This window comes from Diospyros lotus, chromosome 5 (genome assembly GCF_014633365.1).
Source record: "Diospyros lotus cultivar Yz01 chromosome 5, ASM1463336v1, whole genome shotgun sequence".
Lineage (NCBI taxonomy): Eukaryota > Viridiplantae > Streptophyta > Magnoliopsida > Ericales > Ebenaceae > Diospyros > Diospyros lotus.
This window is the reverse complement of record NC_068342.1, coordinates 7398069-7405745: the sequence shown is the minus strand read 5'-3', so window position 1 is coordinate 7405745 and position 7677 is coordinate 7398069.

Genomic DNA, 7677 nt, shown 5'->3' with positions numbered 1-7677 from the left:
AGCTCTCTTAGGCACCAGCCTGGCTAATCGGTATCAAGCGGTGCCTAGTCGGCTAAGACGGCTGCCTAGCTGCGTGAACCGCCTGGGCAGCATGAATCACCTAAGCTGTCTAATCCATTTTTGTATAAATTGATTATTAGGGTTTTTGTTTCCTTCACCCCTTATCTCTCTCATCACTTTCCCCTTCTCTCTCTCGCCTATCGCTGCTGACTGTCTCTTGCGGAGTCACCATCGCCGCCGCCGCTTACCCTTTTTGTTTCAGCTTCTCTCATCACACGCTGTCGCCGTCTTTTGTGAAGTTGTCGTCGCCACTTTCCATTTTTGTTAGCCTCTCTCGTTGCACATCACCGCCAATCGTCATTCCAGTCTAGTTTTCGGTTCTCGCTCTCGTCTTCCTCACTCCTTAGCCTCCGATAAGCAATAAGCTAGCAGCAAGAAGCAAGCGTTGCTACTGCTTGTTGTTGCCTTTGTCACTTTTTGTTATTTAATTTATTATTTATGTTAATATTTGTTAATGTGTGCCTTTGTTATTTGAATATTTGTTAATATGTTAAATATTTTAATATTTGCTAGCAACAAACAAACAAAACCAACAAACAACAAACAACAAGAAATTGCCTTTGTTGTTGTAAGCTATAGTAGTTACTTGTTGTTGTTGCTTCTTGCTTTTGTTAGCTCCTTGGCTTTGTTTGTTAGGTATGTAGTTGTCTATTTTAATTTAATGTCAATTTACTCAAGAAAAAAGGAAGTCATGTCAAATGGGATTGAGAGTACGGAGCATCGTTTGATGCCACCTTAGTTCTTAAAAGGAAGTCAAATGATGTCGGATGGCAGTATAGACTATTAATTGATCTAAAGAATGTAGATAAAGTTAAATGTAAGTTGTGTGGTAAAGTTATGTGTAGAGGAGTTTACAGAGTAAAAGAACACATCGCACACATTTTCGAAAATATTTCTGCATGTCCAAAATCTTCTCCGAATGATAAAGCTAATTAAATGCAAGAATGCTATTGTCGAGGCAAAGACTAAGAAGAAGAAGAAGAAGTAGGAAGAAGAGTTGATGAGATCCTCAGTTAATATTTCTGAAAAGGGAGAATGAGAGATGATAAAGATGAATTGCAAGAGTTAAGGAGAAAAAAACATGTCGTACTCTTAACCCTATGAATAAGTTTGCAAGGTCCATCAATCTTGAAATTTGTTTGAGTGCGAGAATGACACAAAGATAACAAAATATTAGTGAAGCATTTTTTAAAGAGAGAACACAGACTGTACAAAATTTTTATTCTACATATTACTCAAAATATGTACAAATTTTTATATCTTTTAAATAATTACTATATTTTCATAATACCATTATTTATATTTATTGATGTAATATTACATAATTTATAGTAGTCTTATTTAAAATTAATAATAATTCCAATCACTATTATGAATTATTATTAATTTTTTGTAGAACTATATATTATGAACTATTATTGATTTTATATAAAATTATTATAAATTTTAAAATGTCATGTCACTTTATAAATTTTGTTTATAGATAAAATACTTAGAATGTGCATTTAATATTGCTATAACAATTAATTTGTTGAAATTTAATGGACCGTTAGTCAAGCAAACTAAGTGTTACTCGAATGAAATATGCAGTTACTCGAGTAAGTCTTTTTGATACTCGAGTAAAATATGACTTTACTCGATTACAATTTTCATTTAGTCGATTAAAAATTCAAATACATAAATTCTTCACACTCTGTCTAATAATTTTTATTTGATTAAGATACTTAGTTTACTTGATTAAGTATTAAGATACTTGATATTTTGCTCATGAATTATTACTCGAGTAAGATTTCTAATTACTTGATTAATATTTATTCTTAATCAATTAATGATACAAATATAGAGACTTGTCTTTTTTATCCAAATTTATTATTTGATTAAATGTTATAGTCACTCTACTAATGTACCACTTAGTCGATCAACTCTTTGATTATTCAAGTAATATTATTCTATCATATATATTCAAGTAAAAGAAATATATAATCAATTAATTTCTTAAATATTTAAGACTTACTTGATTAAAAGGAAAAATTAATCGAGTACAATTCTTATTTGTTGTCACTCAACTAAATATTTTCTTACTTAATTAAAACAATAATTAGTCTATTAAACTTATACATTACTTGATTAATTTTCAAGTTACAACATATCTTATTATCAACATATTCTAATGAAAAAAGTGTATTAAAGTTTTCCATTTAATTTCTCATCGTCAAAACATTATCAAAATTATACTCAACAAAATTTAATGATATTATTATAATAATTTAAATTTTAATAATTTTAAATTAAATAATATTTTATAAAATTATAAATAAATTTATTAATATATTTATAAACGACTTGCTCACGAGCCTATAATCGAGTACGCTCGTAAGCCTTTAAACGATTCAATTCATGAGTCTACAATCGAACTTGCTCGCAAGGCTTTAATCGAGACTGCTCGCAAGCCTTTAATTGAGCCGGCTCGTGAGCTAATGACTCGAATTTTATTAAACTCAATCTCGAATTGCTTACGAATCAAACTTTAAAATTAGACTTCAAGCTCAATTTGTTTACTTTAACAAATATACTTTTTAACCAATCGAACACTGAGCAATTCGACTCATTTATAATAAAACAAATCCAATTACATTAATTATTGACTGCTATTGACAATCTCCAACCTCCACTTTCATTGGAGGTCTAACACATTAATTATAAAAAAATTCGAGCATGTGAAAACTTATTTTTAGCATTAGAAGAGAGAGAGAGAGAGAGAGTTCGGTTTTAGAGGCTGTTTGGCTTAGCGGTTTTTTTTTATAACTTTTAAGTTATTTAGCTTTCAAATTAAAAGTTAGATAGTGTTTAAGTTGATAATGTGTTTGGATAAATATGCTTTTAAGTTATCAATTAATATTTATATATTTGGTTTGAAAGAGCTGATAAACTATTAAAACTTAACAAAAATATCAAAATAGACATGATGTTGAATGATGTAAAATTTTATTATTAAATTTACATAATTATTAAAAATATATTAAGACAATATTACTATATATATTATATATGTTATATATAATAATAATATATTTATTTTGTGTTAAATATATACATATAACATATATTATTGTTGTTTTATATATAGATATATACACTAATATATAATATATACGGACCTGCACCAGCGAGAAGAACAAGGCGATGGCACGACCCACCGACGACAGCTTGAGGCGGCTATGCTGGATGACGCCGATGACGGATCTGGAGGAAGGGTGATGGCGATGGTGACGGTGAATCTGGAGGAGGGGCGACGGCGACGGCGAATCTGTGAAGAAGTGGCAATGGCGGATCTGTGAGGGAAGATGGGAGAAGAAAGGGAAGGTGTAAATATTCAAAATGTTTGAGGGTAAAATAGTAATACCATTAGTCAACGCAATAGCTTCTTTCGCAGAAGTTGGAGGGTACCAGCTTTCCTCAAACGCTATTATGGTAGCGTTTTGAGCTACCTAACTTTTAAGCTAATTTAGGTTGCCAAACACTTTACCCAAAAATACTACTTACTGAAAAGCTGATTATGCAGCTTACAAGTGGTCAAACCGCTAAGCCAAACAGCCTCTTGGGCAAAAAAATGAAAACCCTTAATTCCATTCGAATTAGCACTTTGTCATCCATAAGCCCTTCATCACGTACTACCCTACACACCATTATCCCTTCCTCTGGACTTGACTAGTCAACTCCGTAGTAATGGGTCGGGTCTCTCACTCATTACCAATTATGCTAGACGGACAAAAACTTAAATCGAAAGTTAGACAACTTTGATCAAATTACCATATTAACCCTTGATATGTAAAAGACAGTTTTACCCCCTGATTTGTTTCACTCTCTCTTTCACCAAGACGCTGAAATTTCTTTCTTTTGCCATGGTCTCTCAACTGTATCATTAGTTTTAATTTATTTATTTTTTAGATCTCATGTTGCATTATTTATTTTACATACAATCAGTTTTCTTTTATTCTTTTGACAAGTTGCTTTGTGTATTTCTATGGCTATTGAAAATTACAAGAACTTGTACATTTATGGTTTATGTTACATGTTTTATTTTTTAAAATAATTCTAAAGATTCACAGCCAATGGTTTATACAAAAAAAAATAAATGCCTACATCAATCTTTCAAAATCTTTTCTTCTCTAGTATTTCAAAATAAATGCCTACATCAATATTTTTTTCAAATATTTTATACAAAAATTCCTAAAATAACATTTTTAATATCCAAAAATTTTCTAAGAATTTTTCAAGACCTCTTCCTATTTTTTTCTAATTAAGATTCCTTTCAAAAATTCAAAATAATTATTTTCTCATGAAATTTCCCAAATAAAAATTAATAAAAGTAAACTATTACTTTTTTTCTTATTTATAGATATTTTTTCAGAATTTTATCCCTCTTATTTTTATTCTTACTCTATTTTTCTTTATTTTTAATATTTAAAAATAATAAAAATTATCTCCGGTCGTCTTCTCCGGCGCCAGCACATCAAAAAATAAAATGGCCTATACTAGAAGATAGTCCACATTGAGTCGATCATCCTACCAAATTTGAGATTGAAACAACACTCCCGAATACCTCCCCTCGAGCAAAAATCTGTCCGACTCCAACGAAACTTCGATCACCCCTCAAATGAACTCTAAAATTCTTCAAAATATTTAAAAATGATCCTCACCTCATGGGCGAAAAAAGCCCTATGGTTTGGTGCCTCAATTTGTTCAAAAATACTTGACCGATTTAAAGTTTAAAATTCTGAAATTTTCAGCCACTTTGGATCTCTATTTATACACAAATTCGAACCCCAAAATGACAACTTTTGCTTCAATCAAGGTTACTAAGGCTCTCCCGTGACTTAGATCCATCCAAGCCCACTGAAAAATGGCTCCAAAATTGATTTACAGTGGTTAATTTTTCTGGTTTCTTTCGGTCGATTTTTGTCTAAAACGATCACTTTGGTCAGCCATTGATCACCCTAGGCCAAGCTTAGGGGTCCCTTGGACCTTTACCTCGACTTTCTCGTGGCCAAAACCAGTGATGGAGTGGATGGCTAAAAGCTTGGTCGGCCATGACAGCTTTTAAGTTTTGAAAATTGTACTTTTGTCCATTTATTTTGACTTCTTTACATTTTGGCCTTTTCATGAAGCCCTTGAACTTTTTATAACTTCCATCGAGTCCCTCAAGATTTGAAGTCTTCATTTCATCCTCTAAGATTCCTAAAAAATGTCCTTTTGACCTACTTCGGGCAAATTCGAGAAATTGCACTTAGACCCAAATTTTCATTCAGGCTGTAAATCCTTTTGTTTCTTCCTGAAACCATTGAAGGGTTATTCTACATACTAAATATGAACCTCCTTGGGGTTTCGGGACAACAATCCATAGCCGTATCACCAGCTAGTGACACACCTCGCACTTTGAAACTTGGACCACATACAGGGTACAAACCCCTATTGAGTTGTTCTAGATGTTCAACATCTGATCGTCTCCCATGCCACCTGCTATGATGCTTTGGTCGACAGGTCCCCTGTACTTTACCACATGTCATCCATTACCCTTTGCAGTGGATCCCTAGATCCAGACCTGTTCACTGCGAACACCAAACTAATAGTGTTTTCACGTTGCAAGGGTTCCTTGTCCCGTCTCTGTGAGTCACTTTAGTAGCACCCCTGTCGTCTTTTTTACTGGCGTAACTCACACGCCATTACTTGACCACCTTCAATGTCTCGCTCGACCCGATCCCTAGGATCCTTGATTCGTGCATCTCTTTTTCAGAGTCACTAAGTGATTCTCGAAAATACTTATTCTATCCTAACTCAATAGCTTAGGCTATATCACATCAGACTAATCATCCTTGACTCAATCATTCTTGATAACTACTAGTTATCCTATCATTCATCGTAAAATTCCGACTAATGACCTCAAATCAACCGATGAATCTTCCAATTCCTATCATTTTCTTTCTCAACATTTGATCAAAATCAACAATCTCTAAATCTCTCGGATCCATAATCATGGTTATCGAGTCAACCTTACACCCGAATCATATCACTAGACCCTAACTTTAATAGCTAGATCATTTCGACCAGCTGTTCTATTGCTTAACAAAGTTAGGTTCTCAAATCAATAACCTCTAAAACTTCAACCAACAATCCCTGAATCTCTAAGTAGGGATTTCATTATACAAATCATCAGTTTATTTTTCCCCTTAGTCTCCACTTGGGGTTCTAACTAACTAGCTCTAACCGTATCAGATCACCTTAAGTCTCCAAGTTGTTATTCCCTAAATCTCCAAATAAGGGTAAGTTATGAGAATCCTCAACTGAAATAACACTTAATCTCCAAGTCAAACTTTTCTAGGTCTCCAAATAAAATTTCGCTCTGACACGAACTATATCAGAGTCCCATGAGTTGATACGAAACCCAACATACATGACTTCTTCACATGAGTCATTTCCCTCGAGGTAACTTTAACACAATTCCTATTTCACCATATTTCATTATCCATCATAAAAATCAAACATCGAAAATTTTAAATTCTATTCTTCAAAAGCATTAATCGAACCACCCTAGGTTTATTATTTTCCTAGGATCCTTGATCTACACTAAATTATTCCTAACTCGATCATTCTCAATTTCCACTACTACCCCTGAATCTCCAATCGTGGTTTTTGTTAGTTCGCTCTGATACTAACTGTATCAGAGCCACTTCAGACTTCCAATAAACAATTCGCTCTAATACCAACTGTAACACCCCGCTCTCTCAGGCGTGTTATAACTTAGGACAATTCTGGCATAATATTTTTTTTTTTACTTCAAATTACGACTAAATCATATAATTGCTCTTATCCATCTCAAAATTTTCATACATTTATCGAAAAAAATCATCATAAAATCAAATGCAGAAGCTAGATTTGAACCTGACATCTTAACATTAATCATAAATCAGTTCTTACATCATCATTTCTCAAAAGGTTCAGAATTTAAAGTAACAGAACTTAAATTCATGGGCTATGTAACATACATTCAACTCATCATTCAACTCATCATGCACTTTGCTAAGTGCCATTTTCATGCCTCAATCATCATCGTATCTACTACAATCTCCATTTGGAACGTTTGAATATTCTAGGGGCAAAACCCATATTAGATGATGAATCATCTAAGTAAGGGAACAAAACATTTAATGCTCATGTATGAATGCAATGCACATAATATTATAACTCTCATGTTTGGGTCGACCGCACCTTATGATTACCGCCATTTTTACAGTATCCCTGCCAGACCAAGGTGTATGGATGCACCTTGACAAAGTAACGACGCCAGTACCTAATCTCAAACCAATGCAACGTATGACCGTGAATCTCATCGTGGTCATATGTATATTTCATCATCAATACATATAATCTAATCTACATGACATACTCACATCAAGGAATGACTACATTGATTAAATAATTTACATTATGTAGGATTTTTTGGGTCGATTCACTTCCTTTTACAAAGGTTTGAAAATTTTGAAAAGCATGTACGACCTCGATTTTCATGCCAAATCTCGAAAATAGCACCAACTATTTCTCCTGAAGTCCCAAAGCACC